Source organism: Bombina bombina, chromosome 6 (assembly GCF_027579735.1).
Source record: "Bombina bombina isolate aBomBom1 chromosome 6, aBomBom1.pri, whole genome shotgun sequence".
Lineage (NCBI taxonomy): Eukaryota > Metazoa > Chordata > Amphibia > Anura > Bombinatoridae > Bombina > Bombina bombina.
Genome location: NC_069504.1, coordinates 107,680,976 through 107,700,477, shown reverse-complemented (window position 1 = coordinate 107,700,477; position 19,502 = coordinate 107,680,976). Strand labels below are relative to the sequence as shown.

General features: G+C 39.6%; 1 protein-coding gene across 1 annotated transcript in view; it reads right to left on the bottom strand.

Annotated features, from left to right (window-relative positions):
- Positions 1-1,955: 1,955 nt before the first annotated feature.
- The window catches only part of LHFPL3 (LHFPL tetraspan subfamily member 3), a 375,927-nt gene continuing 358,380 nt past the window's right edge, over positions 1,956-19,502 (bottom strand). Inside the window, exon 4 of the mRNA XM_053716546.1 lies at positions 1,956-2,226. The gene's annotated coding sequence lies outside the window, so the exon portion shown is untranslated. The remainder of the gene's footprint in view (positions 2,227-19,502) is intronic.

The window sequence follows — 19,502 nt, the reverse complement described above, 5'->3', positions numbered from 1 at the left end:
GTAGATTTGATGTGCTTCATGCAACCTTTTATTCAAGCGTAACAGTTAACCAGAGCCTTGAGGTCGCTCTAACTCAACGCACGTTAACTTAATTGCGCTCAATCGATCGAGTTTACTTTCAACCTGTAATACGTACGCTACTTCAGATGCGTGCAAACAGGTGCAATAAACCCAACGTCACTCATGTTTCACTCGTAATCTGGCCCTTAGTTTGATACATGCTTGCAGTGCAGAAATCTGTCTGAGCTTTGGTATGCTGAAGAAAAATCCACAAGTAAGATCATATGTGTTTGTTGAGTAAAGGTATAAATACTTTTTAGTACAAATACTTTCTAGAACCTCCTAAACACTGTAACTATATTTGCAGTACACAGAATGAAGGTTGCACCAGATTTAAAGATGTTTTCAATGCAAACTAAACATTCACACATTTACTTTAGACATAATTATTTTTATTTGACCAGTTTATAGTTGAGCAGGATGACCTTTGAGGACTAAAGACATATTTTGTAAACCAACTAATTTGTATCTGGCATGAAACCACCCCTTTAACATATTAACATTTTTATATACAAACAACACAATGTAGACAACACAACCTAAAAGTATAAAAAAAAATCATTACAGTAATTAGATTGAACAAAGTATATACAATCATTAATTTTCAATTAGAAGTCCCTCTTTGAAAAATAAATTCAGGCAATCTACAACCTATTAAACATTCTACATAATTATTTTGCCTATTAGATTGTAGCATGGCATTTTATAACACATTCTTCACAATAGCGATTTACAAGAATATCGGTCTTGTCTACTATTTGCTTTGATCCCAACAAATTTGTTTCTGAGGTGGTAATGTTTAGGAAAGTGGCAACATTCATAGCATAATGAAATGCATGATAAAGATGCTAAAGTTGTGGCACTTCCAGACGCTTTATTAATATGTTGAAAAATACTTCTATTTCACAATAAGACTAGGCACACAAGAGCAGTATGTGCACAGTTTACGTCTCCACAAAACTGACTAATTCAATATGGTTTTCTGGTCTTTAGAAAATAAAAAAGTCTCTTAAACCCCTGTCTTTTTACTTTCACTTAGTAGGTTGATAATTGGAGAGGGCAAATCAAACTATATAATGACAGTGTACAAAAAAAAATTGTTTTTACAATAAGAACAAATCATTATATAAAATGATTGATATTTTCTTTTCAAGTGCACTTGATCAATACATTTGTACTCATTAAAAAAATAAAATGTAAATACAATGCTGGTTTTAGCCATTCCAGTGGTTGGAACAAAATGCAAAAAAAATAATAATGAGGTTTTCAGACATTAATTTTTTGGCAACAAATACTGTCTGATATTGACCTTGTTTAATAAGGCCAGCACCTGCCATGTCATATTTTAACTGGTACACTCAGTCTCTACAAAAATGCCAGGATGTAACACAAAGAAATCAGAACATTACAGAAACAAACTACTAAAATGCCATATTTAAAAATGATGAATGTGGCTGAACTATTCAATGTATATAAAACAGAATCAAGCAATGAAAGGCTTAGCCATGCTTATACTTATAATACTGTATACATGAAATGATGAAATCACAATAACCAATATTCTTTTTTGGGATATCATGGTCTCTTTTTCGATATGTTCCAGATGGGAGCAGAATACTTTTTTTTTGTTTTCAACATTAAGTGCCTCGAATAAAAAAAAAAAAAAAAAAAAAAAAAGACTAAAATATAAAACATTTACATATGTATAAAACATTAACCAGTTGCTAAGGCTCTCCAGCTCAGGGTCTGACAAATCTCATGAGCCAGAAAGTCATGGCAACTAGAATTTTGCTATTGGCTCATACCTTTTTGGATTATTCAACATCTATATACAAACACCCTTGTCTAAACCATAACAAAAGTGTGTGGCTGGCTGTTCAGTATTCTTGCTGGCTCCAAAATATGAAATACATTTGTCAACCCCTGATCTAGCGTGCAGTACTCATAATTATTATTAGACTCTTTAATAGAAAACAGTTCATTTTAGAATATTTATTTTCCAGATAGGTGATTTGGGTGTTAAACTCTCATTTTGTTACTTTGTTTTTAAAATATTGCCATTTCACTGATTTCCTTATATAGTGATGTCTGCTCTCCACTCAGAATGATGTATAAAAGCGCTCTCTCATTTTCGTTTGTGCTTGTTCCTTTTTCAACTCGGCAAAACTGTAGGAAAAAAAGATGCAATAAAAAGTTTGTTTAAGCATAAACATGCATACCTCTAAAACTATTGGAGCAAAACATATAAATTGTAACACCAAACACTGAAGAAAAACAGCACTTTGAATACTTTCTGTTAATAAATTACATGCTAGAAAGAAAACCATAATAAACTAATAGGTATAATTTTGCGTTTTTGTGAGCTAGACTACAGTTGGAATTTTACATTTTCTTATTTAAAAATGTTATTGTGTCCCCTTAGTAATGCTCAAATATAGTAGTGATTAGGGCTGCGCGATTGTGATACGACAATATGTGATATCTGAATCGCATAAAGTTGCGATTTTGTGTTTTGTCAGGGAATAGGTGAGTGACAATTGTATGCTATAAAACTATATACATCTTATTCAGATTAATATTTCATTTATTTGAAATAAAAGCTCTTTTATTAAAACTCTGTACTGCAATGTCACAGATTTTCATTAAGTTCTGAATCAGACATGACTCAGGCCCCCCTTTTACTGTGCTCAAATACACATTACAGATCTGAAGTCTCAAAGAACAAAAGGGGATAACATTTGTTTAGATAGAAAGATATGTCATTTCAAAGAAACTTTCAGCTCACTGTCTGAATAGTTGGTAATAAAGTTAGCTGATCATAAAACTCTGTAGTGAGGAGTGGACGGTCTGTCTGAGATTATACTTCCCACCTAAGAGTTAATTAACACACACTGAGTTCAAGAAACAGCACATAGTCTTTTGTCTGCGTTAAAGGTAACAAAAGGAGAAATATTTTTAATCTTGTGGAAGTTTAAAACATAAGAGTTTGAAATTTAAATATTAAAATTATTTTGATAGCATTCATATAAATTAATATGCTCAGATTGTATGAATATTATATATATGAGTCACATGTTGTGCACTGTGTTGGATATAAAGTGAATTAAATAAATAACTGTATTGGTGTATTTAAAATGTTTGACAAACTATTTCAGAATAAAAAACATTTTCTTTATGTCAGACAACTGATGTACCAATAAGGTGTCCTAAATAGGACTGATTCATACCTATATAATTCATGCTATGAATTATATCATTATTATGTTGTCATACGTTCAAAACAACATTATTAACAAATGTGCAATGAAGAAATAAGATATCTATATTAAATAATCAATAATAATAATGCTCATAAATATATATGTCATGATTTAATTACTACAGAATTCTATTACATGTATGTGTATGATATGAAATATGAAAATGTAACAATATAACAGCAGAATATGAAATTAAATATTAAATTTCCTGAAAAATAATTATGTATAACTTATAAAATATTAAATTAAATATTACCTAATAACATTGGGATGTGTATGACTTCTTTAGACTATAAGGTATATATTATATTCACATATTTTTTCTTCTTTTCTTTTTATTTCTTTTTCTCCTCTTTGATTGCATGTTGAATGTGAATGTTCACACACCCATATCTTTTGTCATGTTCCTTTTTGGTGTTTAGCGGCCACTAAGGCTAACATTCTTATTTTCTCTATTTGGCTATAAGTAATATGTAATAAGTTATCGGTAGAGCATAATTTATTCCATACATTCAGAGAGTGTTCTTTTGCATTACATTACAAGGTACATGGACTAGTGTATACATTTTTTTATATGTTGTAGTTTGCTAATATCAAGTGCCCAAAATAAGGCATATCGCATTTCCAATTTTATGGTCTAGGTCATACCGCTACTTCAATGCTTGTAGGTCCAAAGAGACTGGTATAAGAGATACTGAAATCTTGTTAACAATGCTGTGGGTCTTTAATGCTACCTTAGTTCCCTATTTACTGTTACAATGCGGTTGGCAGATGGCTTTCATACCAATAGCTGCACACATCTGGTTCTTACACCTCGCCTGTGGGTTAGACAATTGTTTAAGTGCATTTGAAACTAATGTCACAGCGGTTATATAACTGTGGTGTACGTGGGTTACTGATATTATACATTTAACGATAATGATAAACCCTGTATATACGTTTGTCCAGTTTGGGGGTTTGAGGGGGCCCTCGATGGATACAAGTATATATTGCTATTGTACTCTTTTGTATCATTATCCTTTTTACTATTGCTCGTGACAACCCTTACATAACATGTGCTCCTCTTTCTAGGCCAGTGTCTGGAGGGAGTCCACATAAAGGAAGTTTAACACGTGAATACGCCAACCTAGGATTAATTAATATACACTCTTATATACAGCGAGGAGAAGGGCTAGCTTAAGCTACTTAGTCTAATTATGTTATATGGCAAGACCCCATTGCATGGTTGATGGGTCCTAGACTCAACGAAAGCCTAGTGCTATGTTATCTATAATACTCTAGGGCTTGCTAAACCAGAAGGCATTCTAAGGAAATAATATTCTGTTTAGGACAAGTAACACTTATTTTTAATTCTTCTACTATGTTATGCTTACTCACCATTATGTTTAGTCATATAGAATGCTCTGCACTGGTTCACCTCCCCCCCTCCATTTATAGAGCCCACACTAGGGTTCAAACTAGGCGGACTATTTTCGCCACAAACTTTTGTTGTTGTTATTTTACAGGAACATTATCTCCCCATTGTCTAGAATTAACTTGTTTATCATTTGTTTCGATATCTGGATATATCTTTCTGTGCTGTATCTACGTCCAATATTTTTGGATATGTGTACTTGAATGTCTTGTTTATATTTACCAGGGGTCCTGCGTGTCCCCAATTGTTGTTACTAATCCTTATACTCAATAAAAAACTTATTAAAAAAAAAAAAAAAAAATATTAAATTAAAATGACCAAGTCCCCTAATAGAAATATGACTCTTAAGTACATCTAATAAGACATTATAAGTAGGAAATATATATTATATGTATATATATAATAAGATTTAATATTATGCCCAGGTCTAATATTTCTATATATATAAAAATACATATTCAATTAAATAGGCCCATAGAAATTGACCAAATAAGTTTATTAAAGCTGGAAATAATAAGTGTATAAATATTTATAAATGTCTCTGTAGTTGAAAAGCAGTTAATAATTTACTAAATAAAAACTCCATTCAAGGGCCTGCCCCCCGGTGGTCGATGCGAGAATTGCAGCCAAAAAGGTACTTGATTGTGAGAGATAAAGTTACCAGGCCTGCAAAATTACCATAGTCAATGAGAGTTATCCAGACCCTTTAGAATCTTTGTATCAGGTGATTAGAAATGGGGAGGAGTTTTGGCTCTGACAAAAGCTCTCTGCACAGGGAGTGAAAACCCCCTTTGCTTGCTATCTTGTTGCAACCCTACTTTGCTGCCATTTTGCTTACAGAGACGAGAGTGTGCAGACAGTCTTTTGTAAGACAAACCCTGTTTGGAACCCTCTTCCTGGGTAAGAGATTATTGGGCTCACTTCTCTTCCAAAATTGTGCAATATCTCCTTTATATGACAATAGAGGAATCTTGGATACTGAAACTCTCAAATATTGGTAAATGGTAATGTATAGCGATTGTTTTAGATATTTGTAATCAACTTTAGATACGATATTCTTCAAAGCCATAGTTTAATTAAAGCTGTGATTTAAAATTGTATTTTGTATTTATAAATTAACATTACATAGACCAGGGTATTTTAGATAAGAATAATCATATTTAAAAACATAAATTATGCTTACCAGATAATTTTCTTTCCTTCTGTACAGGTAGAGTCCACAGCTGCATTCATTACTTTTGGGAAATACAGAACCTGGCCACCAGGAGGAGGCAAAGATATCCCAGTCAAAGGCTTAAATACCTCCCCCACTTCCCTTATCCCCCAGTCATTCTGCCGAGGGAACAAGTAACAATAGGAGAAATATCAGGGTGAAAAAGGTGCCAGAAAAAAAACAATTAAATTTAGGGCCGCCCATCGGAGAACACGGGCGGGAGCTGTGGGCTCTCACTGTACAGAAGAAAAGGAAAAGCAAAATCTATGTTTTCCTTCTTAATATAGCGAGAGTCAACAGCTGCATTCAATAATTTTGGGAAACAATACCCAAGCCACAGAAGACACTGAATGCTACCGGGAGGGTAAAAAAAAAAGAAGAGGCGGCCCAAATCTAAGGGCACCACAGCCTGCAACAACTAAATCTCCTAAAAACCGCTTCAACAGAAGCAAAAAGGAACAAAAATGTTAGGAGGACCAAGCAACTGCCCAACAGAACCAGAAAGATCCCATGCCAGAGACCCCAAAAGACGTCACTGCTCTCGAACTGAGCCATAAACCTCTGAGGAGGCTAGTGTCCCGCTGTCTCCGAGTTCAAGCGAATAACACTCCTCCACGAACAATAAGGGAGTCAACTAAGTCTCCCAAAACACTGCACTTCCCAGATATGAATATACAACAGATAAAACTGTCTATTCCATGTAGGCTGAAAAGAACATCAAGGCGAGATTCCCAGAAAAAGCAAGAACCCTACCAAAAATGACAATAAAAGTAACAATTTTTGAGAGAAGCACCTAACAAACTCAGATTGTCATATTGCAATAGAGACTATGTTACGTAGATAATATTCTACAGACGTAATAGATCAATGAAGAGAAAATTCAAAGACCACCTCCTGCAAGGTACAAAGGACACCCGATGCAATGCCCTAAAAATAAAATTTAGACTCCAAGAGGGAGCAGTAGATTGAACTCAACTACCTGACCGCAGTAGGCCTTAGCAAAAGGAACTGAATGCCTGAAAGTTCAATGAACCTCTTGAACAGGAGAACAACAAAGTATCTAAAATCTGCTTGCGAGCACACATGCCAGGGCAAGGAAATACAGTTGATTTCAGCCTGAAACCTTCCGCCTGATAGGTAGCTAAGCTAACCATCAGGCTATTTCAGCTGGCCGTCCCTTGGTGAACTAGCTAGGAAAACCCTTCTCCAGGATAACCTGGAGGAGATCAAAGAAGAAGGTTAAAATAAACCTCCCAACCACCGTTAAAGATCCAATAGTTCTGTCTAAGGATCCCAGAGCGTGACCCCCTAAGGGGAAAACTTGGGATAGGTACGGACGCTCTGAGAGTCTCGATCGGCTATCATACAGATACACATTCGAAACCCTTCTGGAATTTAGATCAAAGGAATGAGTGTAGTGGAAAACATTTGTTCCTGAAAAGCACGCCCAAAAAGCGGATCGCTGACAATGAGCCGTTGTGGGCCTCCGCCCACCACTAAAGTCAAGACCCTCCCGTCTAAGCCGGATGAACTCTCTGTCTCAGAAAGAGATCCACCCACTGAGAACACCCAACTGGTATGAACCCAGAAGACCAGATCCTCAAAGCAAAATGTGCGCCTGAAGAACCCCAGGAATAATCTGGAGGAAACTCCTGAGCCACGGACCTCAGGAAGACACTCTCTCCCCACTGACAGGGAAGTGACAAAGTCATAACCGCCCTGGGAGAGCTAAAAGAAAAAAGATCTGAACCGAACACTGGAGATCAATGCCCCCAACTGGTATTCCATGAAAGTCTGTTAAGACAGATTCAACAACAATGCCATGACAAAGTCTCGGTCTGGGCTAAACACATCACCCTCCCACAATGCCAATGAAGGCCTGAAGGAAAACTGCAGGGCATAAACCGATGAACTCTAACTTTGAAAGGTCTTAAGGAAAAGTCTTCCTGTCTGAAAGATCAAACAGCATCCATGGATCCACTCTGGAACCTACACGCATAACTCAGATCTACATCCAACTCTGAGGATGGAAATGACAAGAGAAATTCTCTAAAATCACCTAGCAGACGATGGTAAGAAAACCAGAATTGCCAAGGCTCGGGAACTACTGTAAACTCTGGAAGCAGGATACTGCACAATAAACCCCAGATCCCAAGAAAAAACCTAGGATCAGCAATGAGGTATACTGAAAGATACGGTCCCTATATACCGGATTTGCTCAAAAGGATGAGACCGGAAATATATCCTTCCTGAACAAAGGTAGAGAGAACCGTATATTTTCCCTCAAAAAGGAAATCTAATAAGCTCTGCTTAAGGGACATCGAACCGAAATAGGACGAGAAACCCCTTATTGGACCAAGCACCAACAGTGGGTGAAAATATTCTCCCCTGCGAAAGGTACCGGACAAACTCTAAAAGTCAGTCATTCCCTCTCTATGCTGAATGACAAAATCAAGAGAGGAAAAAACTGCCCAGAAAGGCAGAAAGTAAAGCCTAGCTCCAGCCTCTAGGACCTCTGGATCCATATGATCCAGCATCAGACACCCATCCATGATAGTACCTAAAACAGGTCCTGCCTGTCATCTAGGATAGATGGACCTGCTCTGTCTGGACCGGAATAGCTAGAAAAACTCCTTTTGTGTAAAAGGAAAGAACAGACTTAAATAGTACCCAAGAATTTTGTTATATACATTTTTTTCTTAAGGTGGTATATTATTATTTTATCCTATATATTTTTATTTTTTCATATTTTGCTCATATCTTTATTTTTTCATTTTTTGCATATATTTTGCATTAACTGAATTATAGGGCTTATTTATTGTTAATTTTGCGTATTTTATTAATTGTATTTGCCTTAGCATATAAGGGAGACGTCCCTTTAAACCAGTATACTATTATAAGGATAAGGATATCTTTTATCACAAGACTCTGGACTAGATTTTAAAATGCTAACATTTTATTTTCATGTGCTATAATAATTTTGACCAAATGTCTAAAGAATAAATGTGTTTGTTACTTCTAGCTATCTAGCGTCCTCCTTTTTATTTCTTTTTGTTAACTAGTATCCAAACAGGTCCTGCCTGTCATCTAGGATACGATGACATATCTGTCATAAAACTCAAGGGTCAAACGGAAAATTCTTAAATTCCAGCAGTGCTAGAAAAAACTTAGAATAAACAAAATAAGGAAATATAAGCTCCGAGGCTTAACTATTGTCTCGAAAATATCGAGGGAGTCATCAACCCGAACAGAGACCTAGATACTTCCACCGGAAGTCTCCAACAATCGCGACCTTCAAATCGTTAGTACCAAAATCCCAGTGGCGAAACATTTCCTAAAAGGAGTTTCTACAACAACCATGAGCTCTAAAACCAAAAAACTATCCTAACCGGAATAGAAAATAAAATAGACGAGCGCACAAAAGTGATAGCCAAATGAGTGTGTAAAAAAAAACCCCAACAGGTCCAGCCTGTCATATGAAACAAACTCCTCATAGAGCTCAGAACTGGGATTCTAATACAAAAAAAAAGGAAAAATATATTTACATAGACGATAAGGAATAGGATCTCCATCCCGCTCCACTCGTCTAGTCAAGTCCGCTATCTGATTCCGAGGACTGAGATTCAACTGACGGATCAGTACTGGGAACCTCTAACATCACCAAAACCTCTCTCAGAAGTAAACGCAGGCGTGCCATTCTAAATCTAAATGCTAAATCCTCCTCAGTCGGAGAAATCAAATCAGGAGACTCAGACCTTGGAGGTTCTACCTCTGAAGCCTCAGAGGGCATGGCTTCCTCAGAAGACTGATTGGATACAATCATCCTCTTACACAACGGTCCTTGGTCAGGAGTGCACAGATTAACCCTTCGCTTGCACGTAGCTGGAAGAGGCAAAGACGCTAAAGCCATAATGATGGCCATGCGGAAACCGCGCAGTAACCTTTGGTGGAAAAAAAGTCTCCTTCAGGCAAAGGAGCAGCGATATTTGGGAAAACTGCATGTGTAGGAACAGAAGATTCTAGGGAACACACCTTATGGGACGAAGAATCCTAAGAGGCGGATGGCTCAGTGGTCTCTAACATCTCAACATTGGTTGATGAGAACACCCTATTGCGGCATATGGAACATAATTGAGAGGGCTGGTCTACCCGGGCCTCCTCGCAATATACGCAGGTATCAAATTCTGTATCAGAGCGATCCCCCTCTAAAACATCAGAATCCTCCATAACGTGCTAAATTAAATTATGGGAAAAAAACAAAACAACTGGCAACCTATACCCCCAATGGCTGGGGCACTCACCACTTCCTAAGACCCAGACAGGTAGAGTAATTGGTTCCTCTCTGCAGATACTCGGTCAGGGATCGGAAATGGAAAAACAAAACGTGACCACTCCCGGTCACATGGTGCATCATGCAGGACCGCCCCTGCTAAGGAAAAATAACATGTACGTTCCATATCAGCACATGAGCCCCAAAATGTCTCTACATATAAGCAGTCAAAATCACATAACAAATATGATTAAAAGACCCCACTGTTCAATAATCCCCCTCAGGAGATACTAACCCTTGATTCCAAAGATAAAGGAGTCTCACTGTGACCCTGTCTTCTATCGTTAACATGTGTGTAAAGATAAAACGATCTTACTGGAATCTATGCCGTGAAACAGCAACATGGTCCTTCAAGTTTGACTGATTGTAGCAGCGCTTCTGACATGGACTTGAGAGAAGAAAGCAGGCAGCGAAACTGATTGCTTAAGGAGCTGTTAATATGAGTCTGGATGGTTTCGCAGAAAGACTCTCCCTGCATCTCTAGACTCTAACTTTCATCAATTCTCTCAATGAGAGGCTGACAAGACGACTTAAAACTCGAGTCCCATCTCGAAGGGCAGATACCCTTCCTAAGGAACTACTCCGTAACCTTCTGACACTTCCCTGCCAACCTCTTGTGACGAAAGGCAAAGAATGACTGGGGGATGAGGGAAGTAGGGGAGGTATTTAAGCCTTTGGCTGGGGTGTCTTTGCCTCCTCCTGGTGCCCAGGTTCTGTATTTCCCAAACATAATGAATGCAGCTGTGGACTCTACCTGTATTAAGAAGGAAATTAAGTAATTTGACCATTGAGGAAAATAGATATTTTGTATTTTACACTTATAACTTGATTTGGAGTTTCCGTAAAATATTTTAGAAATTGCATTTACTATTGTGGCTAAATTAGACTTATTAATACTGTACTGATTGATATATGTTGAATTGATAATATAGTGTTAAATCTCGGGTTGTTTAACTGAAGTAAATAAGATTATTTTGGCCTAAATAGGGAATTATATTTTCCTGGAAATTAGATTAGATTAGTGGGAGTTAAGGTAAGATATAATTGTGAGATTTGGATATATGCGATGTCCAAACGTTGTTAAATAAGCTATATATTGAATTGGTTAATATTTCTGGCTAATTATAAATTGTTCTAGTAAAATTCAATTGTGATATTTGATAGTTAATTAATTTTGAGTTAAGGTAGATTTATAGATTATATTGCGTGTTAAATTTCTTTAGATTGTAATAATCAATTGATATATATATCTGGTCATAGGTGATATTCAGTTTACTGCATAAATATAATCACTGTGTTCATAGAAGAAGGATTGAGACACAAGGAAGGAACAACAATCTCTTGATTAATGTTACGATCTGACACTACCTTAGGAAGGAAACCTAACCTAGTACGTAAAACCGCCTTATCGGCACGGAAAACAAGTTAAGTGGGTCACACTGTAAATCCGAAATCTCAGAGACTAGCAATGGCTAATAAAAAAACTTTCCAAGATAACAGTTTAATGTCAACAACATGCATGGGCTCAAACAAAGCCTTCTGCAAAACATGAAGCACAAGATTGAGGCTCCAAGGCGGAGCCACAGGTCTAAACACAGGTCTGATCCTAGTCAGAGCCTTAACAAAATAATTGCACATCTGGAAGATCTGCTAATCTCTTGTGCAGTAAAACCGATAGGGCCAATATCTGTCCCTTCAGAGAGCTGGCAAATAGACCCTTCTCCAATCCATCTTGGAGAAAGGATAAAATTCTGGCAACCTTTACCATATGCCAAGAAAAACCACACTCCTCACACCAGGTAAGTCTGCCACACCTTATGGTAGATGCGCCGAGTAACCGGCTTACGAGCTTGAATCAAAGTGTCTATGACACTATCAGAGAATCCTCTATTGGCTAAGACTAAACGTTCAATCTCCACGCAGTCAGCCTCAGAGAATCTAGAGACCCTGTATCAGAAGGTCCCTGCGATATAGTAACCTCCATGGAGGAGATGAGGACATTCTCACCAGATCTGCGAACCAGGTCCGTCGAGGCCAGCATGGAGCAATTAGAATCAACGATGCCTGCTCCTTCCTGATGTGGGCCACTACACGAGGGAAAAGAAGAAATTGAGGAAAGAGATATATGAGCCTGAACCTCCATCGAACCGCTAGAGTGTCTATTAATTCTGCTTGATGATCCCTCGATCTTGACCTGTAACTGTAGTTTGGCATTGAGACGAGAGGCCATGAGATTGATCTCCAGCATCCCCCACATGCTGCAAATCTCTGTAAACACCTCGGGGAGGAGGGACCATTCCCCCGATTCTAAGATTTGAGACAGCTCCCTCATTGCTAAGGAACTTTTCGTTCCTCCCTGATGGTTGATGTAGGCGACCAAAGTTATATTGTCTCAATGGAATCTGATATATTGGGTCGAACTCAGTTGAGGCCAAGCCTTTAGCACATTGAAGATTGCCCGGAGTTCCAAGATATTGATCAGAAGTGAGGACTCCTCCTGAGTCCACAACCCCTGTGCCTTTCTGGCACCCCAAACGGCTCCCCAGCCAGCAAGACTGGTGTCCATAGTCACAATCTCCCAGGATGGTCTCAAGAAGCACGTGCCTAAAGACAGGCGATCTTGACAGAGCCACCAAGAGATCGAGTCTCTCGACACGCTGTCCAATACGATCCATTGGGACAGGTCTGAATGGTCGCCGTTCCATTGTCTCAGCAAGCATAGTTGTAAAGGTCTGAGATGGAATCTGGTGAAAGGAATAATGTCCATACAAGACGCCATGAGTTCAATTACCTCCCTGCATTGGGCCACTGAAGGTCTTAAGGAGGACTGGAGGGCAGGACACGCTGATGCCAGCTTGCAACCTCTCTGATCTGTTAGAAAGATCTTCATAGATACCGAGTCTATGAGGGTACCCAGGAAATTCACTCTGGTATTTGGCGTAAGAGAACTCTTTTCCAAGTTAATCTTCCATCCATGTGACCAAAGAAGAAATTCCGAGTGATCCCTTGCCAGACGAAAAGATGGCGCCTGTACCAAGATATCGTCCATGTAAGGTGCTGCTGCAATAACCTTAGGTTCTGGCCACAACTAGTAGAGCACCCAGAATCTTTGTAAATATCCTGGGGGCAGTAGCTAAGCCAAACGGAAGTGCTATGAACTGGAAGTGCTGATCTAGAAAGGCATACCTCAGGAACTGAAAATGATCTTTGTGGATCGGAACATGCAGGTATGCAGCCTTCAGATTGATGGTAGGCAGGACATGTCCTTCCTGAACCAGGGGAAGGATCGATCTGATCGTCTCCATCTTGAAAGAGGGGACACTTAGAAATTTGTTTAGGCACTTCAAGTCCAGAATTGGGCGAAAAGTTCCCTCCTTTTTGGGAACCACGAAGAGGTTTGAATAGAACCCTAGACCTCTTTCTGATGCAGGTACCGGGATGATTACTCCTAAGGATGCTAGATCCAGTACATAATCTAAAAAGGCTGTCCTCTTCTCGTCTTGTAGACAGTCTGGAGAGAAGGAATCTGCCCCTGGGTGGATGAGATTTGAATCCTATCCTGTATCCTTGAGATACAAACTCCAGCACCCAAGGATCCTGAACATCCTGAAACCATGCGCCTCAGAAAAATGACAGTTTGCCCCCTATTCGATCCGATCCCGGATCGGGGGCCACCCCTTCATGCAGATTTGTTATCTGCAGGCTTCTTAGTCTGTTTGGACTTATTCCAGGACTGAGCAGGCTTCCAGGGACTCTTGGGCTGCTTGGGCTTGGAGGAAGATTGAGTTCTCTGGGACTTGTCTAAACGAAAGGAATGAAAATTAGAGGACTGCCGTCCCTTGGATCTGTTCTTCTTATCCTGCGGAAGGAAAGCACCTTTTCCTCCGGTAACAGTAGAAATGATAGAGTCTAGACCTGGACCAAATAAAACCTTCCCCTTGAATGGTAAGGAAAGGAGTCTGGATTTAGAAACCATATCTGCGAACCAAGATTTCAACCAGAGAGCCCTGTGAGCCAGGACCGCAAAGCCTGAAGCCTTTGTGTTCAGACAGACAATCTGCATATTTGCATCACAGATAAATGAGTTAGCTATTCTTAAAGCCTTAATCCTCTCCTGAATATCCTTGAGGGGAGATTCCACCTTGATAAGTTCTGACAGAGAGTCGCACCAGTAGGTTGCTGCCCCAGCCACAGCAGCTACTTCTGCAGCCAGCTGGAATAAAAACCCTGTGTGTTGGAACATTCTGCTCAGGTAACTTCTTGTCCATAGGTTCTCTAAAGGAAGAGCTATCCTCCAGAGGGATAGTGGTACGCTTAGCTAGCATCAAAATGGCGTCATCCACCTTAGGGATGGAACCCCCACAGTTCACGCTGGGAGTCAAGAACCAGGAATAACTTCTTAAAAGTTGAAGAAGGGGAAAAGGGAGTTCCAATCCTTTCCCATTTGGTACTAATAATGTTGGCCATGTGAACTGGGACAGGAAAAGTCTGTGGGGCCTTCATGTCTTCGTAGACCCTGTCTAACTTAGGAATTTTAGGTTCCTCAGGCAGTTTTGCTTCGGGAACCTCTAAAGTAGACAAAACCTCCTTTAGTAAAAAACACAGATGTACAATTTAAATCTGAAGGAGGGCTTCTTAGAAGGAGGCGGTTTAGTAATTGAAATCTTTGACTCCGAGAGTTCACCCTCAGACACTACAGTGGTTAACTCATCCTCGGAAAGTTGAGACATACTAGCTATATCCGATTGGAAATTAGATGTATCCAGCTCAGTAGAACTATGTTTGACCTTTCTCTTGCGTTTCCCAGAGAAAATCATTGGGACTAATTATGCTAGAGGGGTTAACAGATTTAGCTCTCTTCTTAGACTTTAGAACAGTACCCAGGCAATTGGAACAAAAATTGAGTAGGTGGACAAACCACGGCCTCCTCACAATATAAACAGGTATTATAACTTAATATAGAAGGTACAGAGCCCTCTAAAGTGTTAATCTCAGAGTCCTCCATTGCTGGAGATGCAATCCCACAGTAAGTAAACACTCAAAACAAAAACAGTCTTAATAATAAAGAGGCACCTTTATAACCCCAGTAGCTGGGGCATTCACCACCTCCTAGACCCAGACAAACTATGGAAACGCTCTCCGTAGGACTGCCAGAGTTTCTGCAGCAGTATCGTAAGTTAGCTGCACCTGATCATGTGCTGCGCAAGTAGGGACCTCGCCAGTGATGAAAGGCAAATAATGACTGAGGGGATGAGGGAAGTGGGAGGTATATTTAAGCCTTTGACTGGTGTGTATTTGCCTCCTCCTGGTGGCCAGGTGTTGTATTCCAAACAGTAAGGAATGAAGTCGTGGACTCTCCCTGCCTTTGGAAAGAAATGATTACTTTCACCAAAAAATGTGTGCAATATTATATTCCAAATACTACCTGAAATATAATCTTAAAGGGACACTAAACCCAAATGGTTCAGTGTCCCTTTAAGGAGCATCTATACATTCCCCCTAGAAGTATTAACCATTTCATGGTCTTTTCTACTTTGGCAGATATAAAAAGGAAATTTATGCTTACCTGATAAATTTATTTCTTTTACGATATAACGAGTCCACAGATTTCATCCTTACTTATGGGATATTGCCTCCTGGTCAGCAGGAGGAGGCAAAGAGCTCCACAGCAGAGCTGCATAAAAAGCTCCTCCCTTCCCCCCCAACCCAGTCATTCCCCCTACGTTTCCCCGCAAACACAACAAATAATGAAGATGTTTGACGAAATTCCTTAGTCGCCTGCAAGTAGAACTTCAAGGCACGGACTACGTCCAAATTATGTAACAGACACTTCTTCTTAGAAGAAGGGCTAGGACACAAGGAAGGAACAACAATTTCCTGATTAATATTCTTGTTAGAAACAACCTTAGGAAGAAAACCAGGTTTGGTACGTAACACCACCTTATCAGAATGGAAAATAAGATAAGGAGAATCACATTGCAATGCCGAAAGCTCAGAAACTCTGCGAGCAGAAGAAATAGCAACCAAAAATAAAACTTTCCAAGATAATAACAATATCTATGGAATGCATAGGTTCAAACGAAACCCCTTGACGAACATAAAGAACTAAATTCAAACTCCAAGGAGGAACAATTGGTCTAAACACAGGTCTGATTCTAGTCAGGGCCTGACAAAAAGATTGAACATCTGGAACATCTGCCAGACGCTTATGTAGCAAAATAGACAAAGCAGAAATCTGTCCCTTTAAGGAACTTGCTGACAATCCTTTCTCCAATCCTTCTTGAAGAAAATATAAAATCCTGGGAATCCTAACCCTACTCCATGAGTAGCCCTTGGATTCGCACCAATAAAGATAACAGAATTTATGCTTACCTGATAAATTACTTTCTCCAACGGTGTGTCCGGTCCACGGCGTCATCTATAACTTGTGGGAATATTCTCTTCCCCAACAGGAAATGGCAAAGAGCACAGCAAAAGCTGTCCATATAGTCCCTCCCAGGCTCCGCCCCCCCAGTCATTCGACCGACGGTTAGGAGAAAAAAAGGAGAAACTATAGGGTGCCGTGGTGACTGTAGTGTATAGAGAAAGAAAATTTTCAAACCTGATTAAAAAACCAGGGCGGGCCGTGGACCGGACACACCGTTGGAGAAAGTAATTTATCAGGTAAGCATAAATTCTGTTTTCTCCAACATTGGTGTGTCCGGTCCACGGCGTCATCCATAACTTGTGGGAACCAATACCAAAGCTTTAGGACACGGATGAAGGGAGGGAGCAAATCAGGTTACCTAGACAGAAGGCACCACGGCTTGCAAAACCTTTCTCCCAAAAATAGCCTCCGAAGAAGCAAAAGTATCAAATTTGTAGAATTTGGCAAAAGTGTGCAGAGAAGACCAAGTCGCTGCCTTACATATCTGATCAACAGAAGCCTCGTTCTTGAAGGCCCATGTGGAAGCCACAGCCCTAGTAGAGTGAGCTGTGATTCGTTCAGGAGGCTGCCGTCTGGCAGTCTCATAAGCCAATCGGATGATGCTTTTCAGCCAGAAAGAAAGAGAGGTAGCAGTAGCTTTTTGTCCTCTCCTCTTACCAGAATAAACGACAAACAAAGAAGAAGTTTGTCTGAAATCCTTTGTTGCTTCTAAATAGAACTTTAAAGCACGGACTACATCTAAATTGTGTAACAAACGTTCCTTCTTTGAAACTGGATTCGGACACAAAGAAGGAACAACTATTTCCTGGTTAATGTTCTTGTTGGAAACAACTTTTGGAAGAAAACCAGGCTTGGTACGCAAAACAACCTTATCTGAATGGAACACCAGATAGGGTGGGTCACACTGCAAAGCAGATAATTCAGAAACTCTTCTAGCAGAAGAAATAGCAACCAAAAACAAAACTTTCCAAGATAGTAACTTGATATCTATGGAATGTAAGGGTTCAAACAGAACCCCTTGAAGAACTGAAAGAACTAAATTTAGACTCCAGGGAGGAGTCAAGGGTCTGTAAACAGGCTTGATTCTAACCAAAGCCTGTACAAAAGCTTGTACATCTGGCACAGCTGCCAGTCGTTTGTGTAACAAGACAGATAAAGCATAAATCTGTCCTTTTAGAGAACTCGCTGACAATCCCTTATCCAAACCTTCTTGGAGAAAGGAGAGGATCTTAGGAATTTTAATCTTACTCCAGGAGAATCCCTTGGATTCACACCAACAGATATATCTTTTCCATATTTTATGGTAAATCTTTCTAGTCACAGGTTTTCTGGCTTGGACCAGAGTATCTATCACTGTATCTGAAAACCCACGCTCCTATGAAGGAATTATCCAATAGTTACCAAATTTTCACCACAGTGTCTTAATGCATTCAAAGTATTGCACCCCAATTTTCAAGCTGTTAACCCCCCTACAGTCCCAGCCACAGCCTTTGTTGCGACTTCACCAATCCCAGGGGGGTATACGATACCAATTGAAGCCTTCCAGGAACGTTTTCAGTGGATACCAGACCCTCACACATGCAGCTGCATGTACTGTACTCAAAAGTAACTGCGCAATAATGGCGCGAAAATGTGGCTCTGCCTACTACAGTGAAAGGCCCTTCCTGACTGGGAAGGTGTCTTAACAAGTGCCTGGCGCTAAAAACGTTCCCCAATATTAAAAAAGTGTGAAATTCACTTCAAACTGCATATAATACTTAAATAAAGCAATCGATTTAGCCCCTAAAAGTGTCCACCAGTTTATAGCCCATAATAAGCCCTTTATTCTGTTTGAGTCTAAGAAAATGGCTTACCGATCCCCATGAGGGAAAAATGACAGCCTTCCAGCATTACACAGTCTTGTTAGAAAAATGTCTAGTCATACCTTGAGCAGAAAAGTCTGCAAACTGTTCCCCCCAACTGAAGTTCTCTCAGCTCAACAGTCCTGTGTGGGAACAGCAATTGATTTTAGTTACTGCTGCTAAAATCATACTCCTCTTTTAAACAGAACTCTTCATCTCTTTCTGTTTCAGAGTAAATAGTACATACCAGCACTATTTTAAAACAACAAACTCTTGATAGAAGAATAAAAAACTACAACTAAACACCACATACTCTTCACCATCTCCGTGGAGATGCTACTTGTTCAGAGCGGCAAAGAGAATGACTGGGGGGGCGGAGCCTGGGAGGGACTATATGGACAGCTTTTGCTGTGCTCTTTGCCATTTCCTGTTGGGGAAGAGAATATTCCCACAAGTTATGGATGACGCCGTGGACCGGACACACCAATGTTGGAGAAATTTACGCCATATCTTATGGTAAATCTTTCTAGTAACAGGCTTGTGTGCCTGAATCAAGGTATCAATGACCGCATCAGAGAACCCCTGCTTAGATAAAATCAAGCGTTCAATCTCCAAGCAGTCAGCTCCAGAGAAATTAGATTCGGATGATGGAAGGGTCCCTGAATGAGAAGGTCCTGCCTCAATGAAAGCTTCCACGGTGGCAGAGATGACATGTCCATCAGATCGGCATACCAAGTCCTGCGAGGCCATGCAGGAGCGATGAGAATCACAGAAGCCCTCTCATGTTTGACTCGAGCAATCACCCGGGGAAGGCATGTATTCAGAATCTTTAACTTTCTGACCTCCGTCAAGAAAATGTTCATGGATATAGAGTCTAGAGTTCCTAGGAAAGGAACCCTTGTCTGTGGAATTAGTGAACTCGTTTCTAGATTCACTTTCCACCCGTTAGTCCTTAGA